This window comes from Megascapheus bottae, chromosome 6, assembly GCF_031878675.1.
Source record: "Megascapheus bottae isolate mThoBot1 chromosome 6, mThoBot2.hap1, whole genome shotgun sequence".
NCBI classification, from domain to species: Eukaryota; Metazoa; Chordata; class Mammalia; order Rodentia; family Geomyidae; genus Megascapheus; species Megascapheus bottae.
Genome location: NC_143514.1, coordinates 63,509,806 through 63,517,341, shown reverse-complemented (window position 1 = coordinate 63,517,341; position 7,536 = coordinate 63,509,806). Strand labels below are relative to the sequence as shown.

The 7,536-nt window shown below is 45.3% G+C and overlaps 1 non-coding gene across 1 annotated transcript; it reads left to right on the top strand.

Moving 5' to 3' along the window:
- Positions 1 to 551: 551 nt before the first annotated feature.
- On the top strand, positions 552 to 654 carry LOC150062135 (U6 spliceosomal RNA). Its single transcript, XR_016536097.1, has one exon. It is a non-coding gene; the product is annotated as a U6 spliceosomal RNA (small nuclear RNA).
- The last annotated feature ends 6,882 nt before the right edge of the window (positions 655 to 7,536 follow it).

Sequence of the window (7,536 nt, the reverse complement as noted above, 5' to 3'; positions counted from 1 at the left end):
TGCCTGGCACCAGACACCATTGTGCCAAACAAGCCGTCAGTTACAGTGGACTCTAGGGGGCACTCAGATGACAACGTGGGGCAGTAAGGTCCAGCAGGAACAATGCCAGCTCACCTCACCTTCAATGTCTCTCTGAGAACCATGGCTGTGCTTAGCCCTGTGCCTGGATCAGCTCATTCAATCCTCACAGAAGGCCCACAATGAAGTCTGCAGGAAGGAGGAAGAGGAGGAGGAGGAGGAGGACAGAGGTGGAGGCTTGGCGACAGAGAGACTGTGGAGGAACACAGGGCAGAGGTCAAGGTCTTGGGAAAGAGGTAAAACTCATGTCTTTGTATAAAGAAAAATAATGGACCTCCTGATAAAAGGGAATGTGTGTTCATTTGTCTTTCAGAGTCTGGCTATTTCATTTACAGAGAGGATCTCCAGTTCTATCCATTTTCCTGCACATGACATGATTTCATTGTTCTATGTCTGAATAACACAATTAATATAAGACAATTTAAAAGATTGTGATTGTTTGGTACACAAAAGATATATTTTTAAAAAATCCAGTGCCCGCTTTAGCAGCACATATACTAAAAAGGAACAATATAGAGATTAGCATGGCCCCTGAACAAGGATGACACACAAATTTGTGAAGTATTCCATATTTTTTGACAAGAATGCATTGTATATACCACAAAATTAAGAAAAATAAGAGAAGGGATGAGTTGAATGGAGATGAAAATGTGGAACAGGGAGGTGCAGATCAAGGTGTATTGTATACATAAACTATGTTCTTACATGGCAAAAAATTCAATCCATATTCTACAAAATTAAGAAAAGTGAAGGGAATTAAGGAAAAGTGGGCTGGGAGGGGTGGATGAGGATGCTGAAATGAGTGAGTCTGATCAAGAGGCCCTGTATTCATAAATCGCTTTGTTGAATGGCAACTCCTTTGTACAACTACTTAAAGATAATTAAAAATCTAAATACAAATAGGAAGTACATGAAAAAACCCTCCAAAGACCTAGCTTGAATTTTAATTAAATCATGCTTAGTTTTTCTATGAGTTATGTTCCATGGAATGCATGGGGATATATTTCTGTTAAAAGAATTATTTGGTCATTATCAGTAGTTGCAAATTTAATTGAGTGTCCTCTGCTTTCATTTGCTAAATATGGCAGCCATCCTTGCAAAGCATACAGGAGGACCCAGCCTTCACCTTAAGAGCAACAGGGCTCTTGGGAGATTCTAGGCCAGCTCTGCTGCAGATGGCTGCTTTTACTGCATTATGGCAAGGAGCCCAGAGACAGGAAGATGCTTAAAGGGTGAAATTCTAAGCCCATGGCAAGCACTAGCCATTCAGCTGGCATACCTCAACCAGGTGTGTCTGTACTGCCACCATTTCTGTGTCTAGCTCAAGCAACCCAATGCTCATCAAGAAGGTGCTGAACACCAGCAAGAGGCCAGGTGTTGTGTGCTAAGAATGTTTAAATACACATGAAGGTAGACTCCCTACCCTCCCGGGATGGCTCTTGAACCTGGACAAGATGGTATGCTGCGTGGACCCTTCAGGAGACTCAGTGACAATCTTCCAAGTCAGACCAGGGTCATGGAAGAACAAGGAAGGCTTGAGCTGGTTTCTGGAGGGTGAATGAGGAATTTGGGTATCTATTACAGTAGCTAAACTCTATCCTAATTAACACCCTCCTTAGATCACCCTGTTGCTATACTTTTGTCTTGAGAGGCTGTCTGCCTGTAGCTGGGTCCTTTTGCTTTTTATTAAAAGAGCTCATTTCCTTCTCTTTGTGGCTCTTGGTATCTTTTCATCAATCATGTCACTGTCACCTTGAGCCAGTCACACACCAGGAAAGAACAGAAGGACATCCAAGACATGAAGAAATAGAAAGAGCTAGTTAACAGTCATAGAGAGGACCAGGGCACATGGGTGACTCAACTGGGAGTAGAAGGGGAGGGGCAAGGAAAGCATTGCCTGTTTTGTTCATTGATGTGGAGACAGGGAATGGTAGAGCGTGGAACCTTCTGGGTACTGAGGAGTGGTAGGACCTGCAGGCCTAGCAGGGATTAACTTGTTGAAAGGTTTGGACATAAGAGAGAGGCATAAGGAATGCTAACCTGAGTCTAAAATGTCCAGATAACACGCAGTGAATAGCTGAGAAGACAGCCCTGCCATATACTAGGGGAGGGGCAGGGTGCGTTGTAAAGAATCTACCACTAGGGGTTGGAGATTTAGCTCACTGTAAGAGCACTTGTCTGGCAAGTGCAAGACTTTGAGTTCGGTCCTCAGCTCTGGAAACAAAACAAAAATAATCTACCACTAGTGAGAATATGACTCTATGTCTTCAATGGATTCAGTAACAAAACAGATGGAAGATGCTCTCCTCTGGACAGGTCTTGGGGCCTGCCCTTGTTTTCTTTAAAGAAAGAAAGATCCAGAGTCAGAGGATACTGACGGAGGGGCTGGAGCCCCATCTGCACACATCCCTTCATTCATTACCTAGTGGATTTCTGAGTTTTTCCACCCCAGGTCTCAGAGATGCTATAAGGAAATGGTTTTCACTGAACTAATGCTACCCCAATTCACCTCAACACGATAGTAACTTGAAACAGTGAGCAGTCATGTCCACAACTGCCGGTCCACTCCACTGGAGATCTAGGTCCTTCTGATGCAGACAGCACATTTCCAAGTCCATTGGAGAAACAACTCGACATGTTGCATTCTGCTGTCATTGTGGGCCTCATGCTCCCAGAAGGGGGAGCAGAAATGTACTGTGCCTCTTGAGGTATCTGATCTGACTTGGGTGAGAGCTGATGCATTTGCTGTGGTTAGCAGCAGAAGCCATCCACAGTGCCCTCTGGAGAAGGTGGAGGAGGACAGGCATTGTGGTGGTGAGGGTGGGGTTGTCAAGAACAATAAAACAAAAACAATAAAATAGCCCCTTCTGTCAGAACTAAACTTGGGAAATACTGTGTGGGCCTCAAATGGGGAGGTCTAGCCTATCCCAGGTGGGATGCCCAAGAGTCAAAGCTGAGGCCTCTTTTTCTAGCCTCATTGTCGCATTTTCTTGTCCATAGACTATCCCCAGTTCTCCCCAATCTCCAATCCCTCACTCCACCGAGGGCTCTGCCCTAGGCTTTTTGACTGTGTCACTGAGCTATGGATACAATTGTGTTCTGATCCATGGGGACTTCTTAAAGCTAAGAGATGCTTGTGGGACTTGAAATTGTCTTCACAGTGATTTCATTCAAAGTAATAACAGCATCCGATGCTATAGAAATCTCATCCTCATGATCATAAGCATTTATAATAGCCCATCACTGAGCAAGTGCTTACATTAGAAAGAAATTTCCATGGAGAAAGTCAATCTTTTCAAAAATGTTATTTGGGGGGGGGGTGGTAAGGAAATTAAATGAGATGCTAAATTGTCTCTGTCATTGCATCGCCTTTCCCTCCTGAGCACTTGCGACTCTGATCAGCCCGACATTTCACATGTAGCAATGCAGATGGGGAAAATTTACCTCCTGGTCAGTTCTGCACCAGCCTCTCCTGCTTGCTCTGATTTTACAGTCAGCTGAGCAAGAGAGGGGGTGGGGGCAGAGTTCTCAAGAGCTCCAAACCTTGCAGACATGGCTGCCCTTGGAGAGATACCCTCTGCATAACACCAAACAAAACTACACCCCTGAGAGATGGTCTTGGAAGGTACAGATGAAGCATTTGGGGGCTCCCCAGTCCTGGGCTTCATGAACGATCCTCCTTGAAAATGCTGCTTAGCTGTGACTCGGGGTCCTCTTCATGGTCTCACCCTGGTCTGCTCCTCAGATTGCCTCGAGAACTACCCATTCTGGTCTCCTGGCGAGCTTCCAAGGCCAGTGCCCGCACACTCCTCCCTCCCACTCGCCCACCTCAAGAGAGAGTTCGGGTGTCCAGCAAGGGACAATGGACAGAAACTTCTTACCCCTTGGGTACTCTAGTCATTGTCTCTAGGGACCACAAAGCCCTCAGAAAAATGTAAGAGCTGAAAAGGAAAAGGATTGGCTCCAATATACCAAAAAAGAGAGAAAAGAGAAAGAAACATGGTCCAAATTTAGTTACGTGTTTATTTAAATGTCTGTAAAGTGTAGCATTCTGTCACACTCATTAGTTGTTAAATTTAGTGTCCACAATTTAGTATACTTCACAATGATTTGCTGGTTAAAGTGTCTCTCTTTGAAGGAATTCCCAAGTTTGCAAGATGATTACTGAGAAATTGTAGTCAATCATGAATTAAATAAGTTACCTAGAGCCAAATTATTTCAAAAGCAAAAGCATAAAAAAAATCCTTTCAATTTTTACAACAGAACTTATCTTTGATGTGAAATGTGGGTGTATTTAAATGTTTTATGTGATATGGGGTAGAAAGTCTAAAGATCAGTACTGAGGATCCTTAGAAGTTATAAAATACCTGTTAAACTAAGTACCAAAGAGCCTACTAGATTGTACACTGAGCCCGCTTAACACCACTGTGGCAGTGATTATATGAACCACAGGTGACAGTGGACTATTACACAACAATTTAAAAGAACAAAGTATATGTGCCAATAGGAGAAGACAGCCAGGGTTCACTGCTAAATGATCCTTGTAGAACTATACCTGCAGAATGGTTCTTTGCGTGTCAAAATACTTTGTGTGTGTGTGTATGTGTGTGTGTGTGTGTGTGTGTGTGTGTGTACAAGTTAATACAGAAATGTGGGCTGTTAGATGTGTAGGAAGCACTGTGAAAGAACCCATAGAAATAATCATCATTTTACCTCTGAAGATTAGAAGCACGGGGCAAGGTAAGAGGAGATGTCCATTTTTATTTTAGATTACTCAAGTATTGCAAGTGGAAAAAAATGAGCAGATGCATGTATTACTTTCGTGTATACATGTGTGCATAGGGGGGAGTACTGGAGCTGGAGTTCAGAGTCTGGGCATTGTCCCTTAGATTTTTCACTGAAGGCTGACATTCTACCACTTTAGCCATAGTTCTACTTCCTGCTTTTTGCTGGTTAATTGGAGAAAAGAGTCTCATGGACTGAGCTACTTGAGCTGCCTTTAAACTGTAACCCTCAAATCTCAACCTCTTGAGTAGATAAAACTATAAGCACGAGCCACCAGCACCAGGTTTGTATTACCTGTAGACTTTGGGAAAGTTGCAAAGCTTCAGAAGGAGTGGTCTTCAGAAAATTGGGAAGAGAAGAGTATGTAAGGCAAGCTAACCGAGTGCTGTCCAGGGGAGACACCTGAGAGAATGACTAGCTTAAATACCCTGTTGTTACAGAATGGGCAAAGAGAACACCCAGCATTTCACAGTCCTCCACGTTGTGACCCTTCCTTTGCTTGGATTCCATAGTCAAGATAACCTCGTTATCTAAGCCACTTCCTATCTTCAAAGCTACATTACTATGTTGACGAAAGTTCTGACTTTGATCTTCTGCCTCCTTCTTCCAGTTCCTTGTGATCATAAACCCAGGATAATACCACCACCCTACCTTTCAAGGCCAGAAGATCAGCTGGAATCTAACTTTTTCATAGGTCCTGGCAATTAGGTCACGAACATTTCATGGACCATTATTCTGCCTGTCAGAGTTGTACATGCACATCTCAGAATCCTACTTCAGTGACACTAGTTCCTTGTGATGCTCAACTTGCCCCAACTGGATCCCAAATCTATCCTTCCTTTCAGGGTCCAGATTGGCTTCATTGACCAGCTGTCAATCTGAAGCAGGTCTTCCTGCCATCAAATCTCTTCATTTGTACTCCAAGCTGTCTGTCTGACTTGCCCTACAGCTTGTTCTGTTTGAAGCAATCCATATGCTGTCTCTCTCAGTCCCTGGCCACCAAGGCAGAGAACAGACTGGGCCTGATAAATGGCCAGGCCATGGATTGAAGCTGGGGCCCAGGGTCAGAAGCTTCCATGGATCCTGAACATGGCCATATGGAACCCCACCTCAATTATGCCTCCAGTCTTCTGTTTGTGAAGATTGCCCATGGAAGAGGAGGGGTTGGATATCACTTGGTCTCTGGCTCTGGATCCTTCTGCCCTTTCACTCCCTATAGCTTCACCTGGTCTATAGACAGACAACAGCTGGATACAGACAATGGTGATAGTAACAGGACAATCACCAATGCTTCCAGAGGGCTTATGATGGCCAGATACTATCCTGAGCACTTGTTGTACCTGGTGTAAAAATCTCTAATCCTATAGAGGTCACACAATTACTGTTTCACTTACAGATAAAGAAATGGACATATAAAGAGTAAGTAACTTGGGCCGGGAGTTGGCCTAGTGGTAAAGTGCTTGCCTAGCACGCACAAAGACCCAGATTCGATTCCTCAGTACCACATACATGGAAAAAAGCCGGAAGTGGTGCTGTGGCTAAAGTGGTAGAGCTCTAGCCTTGAGAAAGTCCAAGGATAGTGTTCAGGCCCTGAGCTCAAGCCCAGGACTGGCAACAAAAAGAGTAAGTAACTAGCCTAGGGTCATACAGATAGCAAGTGGCAGAGGTTCCAAGCTTGGTACTCTGGCTCCTGATTTCTTGCTTCTAAAATATTCTTTCCCTTTCCATTCTTGCGTCAAAGTCCTTCTTACCCTTTAAGGTCCAGATCAGATGTTTCCTTCTGTGTTCTGCTCTCTTAATCAGCTCATGACTCTCTCCTGCCTGACACACCCCTCAACCAAGGCCTTCACCTGTCTGTGTTGTCTTTGCACCTATGACCCATCTGTGTCACGTGCTCACCTGGCACTGCCATCGTTCACGGCTCAGCTCTGTTGACTCATATGGATTTCACTCCTGGAAGCTGAGACCATTTCCTTCTGAGTCTGGGACACTTTTGCTGATCTGGTTAGGAACTGAATGGAGTCCTCTCACTGTCTCCTGCCTGACCTTGCTCCCCTCAAGGTCACTGAAAATAATCAGTTGTTGGGTTGGATTCGGACCTCTGGCATGGCTGGGTGACCTTGAGAATTGCTCAGTGTCTGGACTGAGAGCTGAGGCCAGGGTTCAAGACAACATGGCACAGGAGGCTGATGCGCTCGGTTGCATCTGTCTCCTCTCTAGGAAGCTGTGTGCCTCCATAAGCTTTGTCTTCATAACCTCGGCCTCAGTCTGGCAGCCCCAGTGGGCTCAGGAGTTTGTTGAGCACTGACCCATCTGGGCTGGCTGCTAATGTCACCTGGGCTCCTGTCACCACTGCCTCCATGAATCAGGATCCCCAGGACTGTGGCCCAGTAAGATGCAAGTCCTCAGCCCAGCCCGCCAGGAAGCGGAAGGAGACAGAGGCTGGGAGCCACTGCTGAGTGTGCAACAGGGATATCGGTGTGTGTTCCACTCCAGGGCCCTCTGCAGGCACAGGGCCACTCTCTCAGGCTCCTCCTTGCTCCTCCAGGGACAGAGTTGTTTCCTGTGTCTTTCATTTATTTTACAGAGCTCGGAACTGGAAGTGGCCATCCAGCAAGATGGCGTCCACCTAGCAACAACTCACACCACTGCTGCCTAGAGAGAAAGATCATT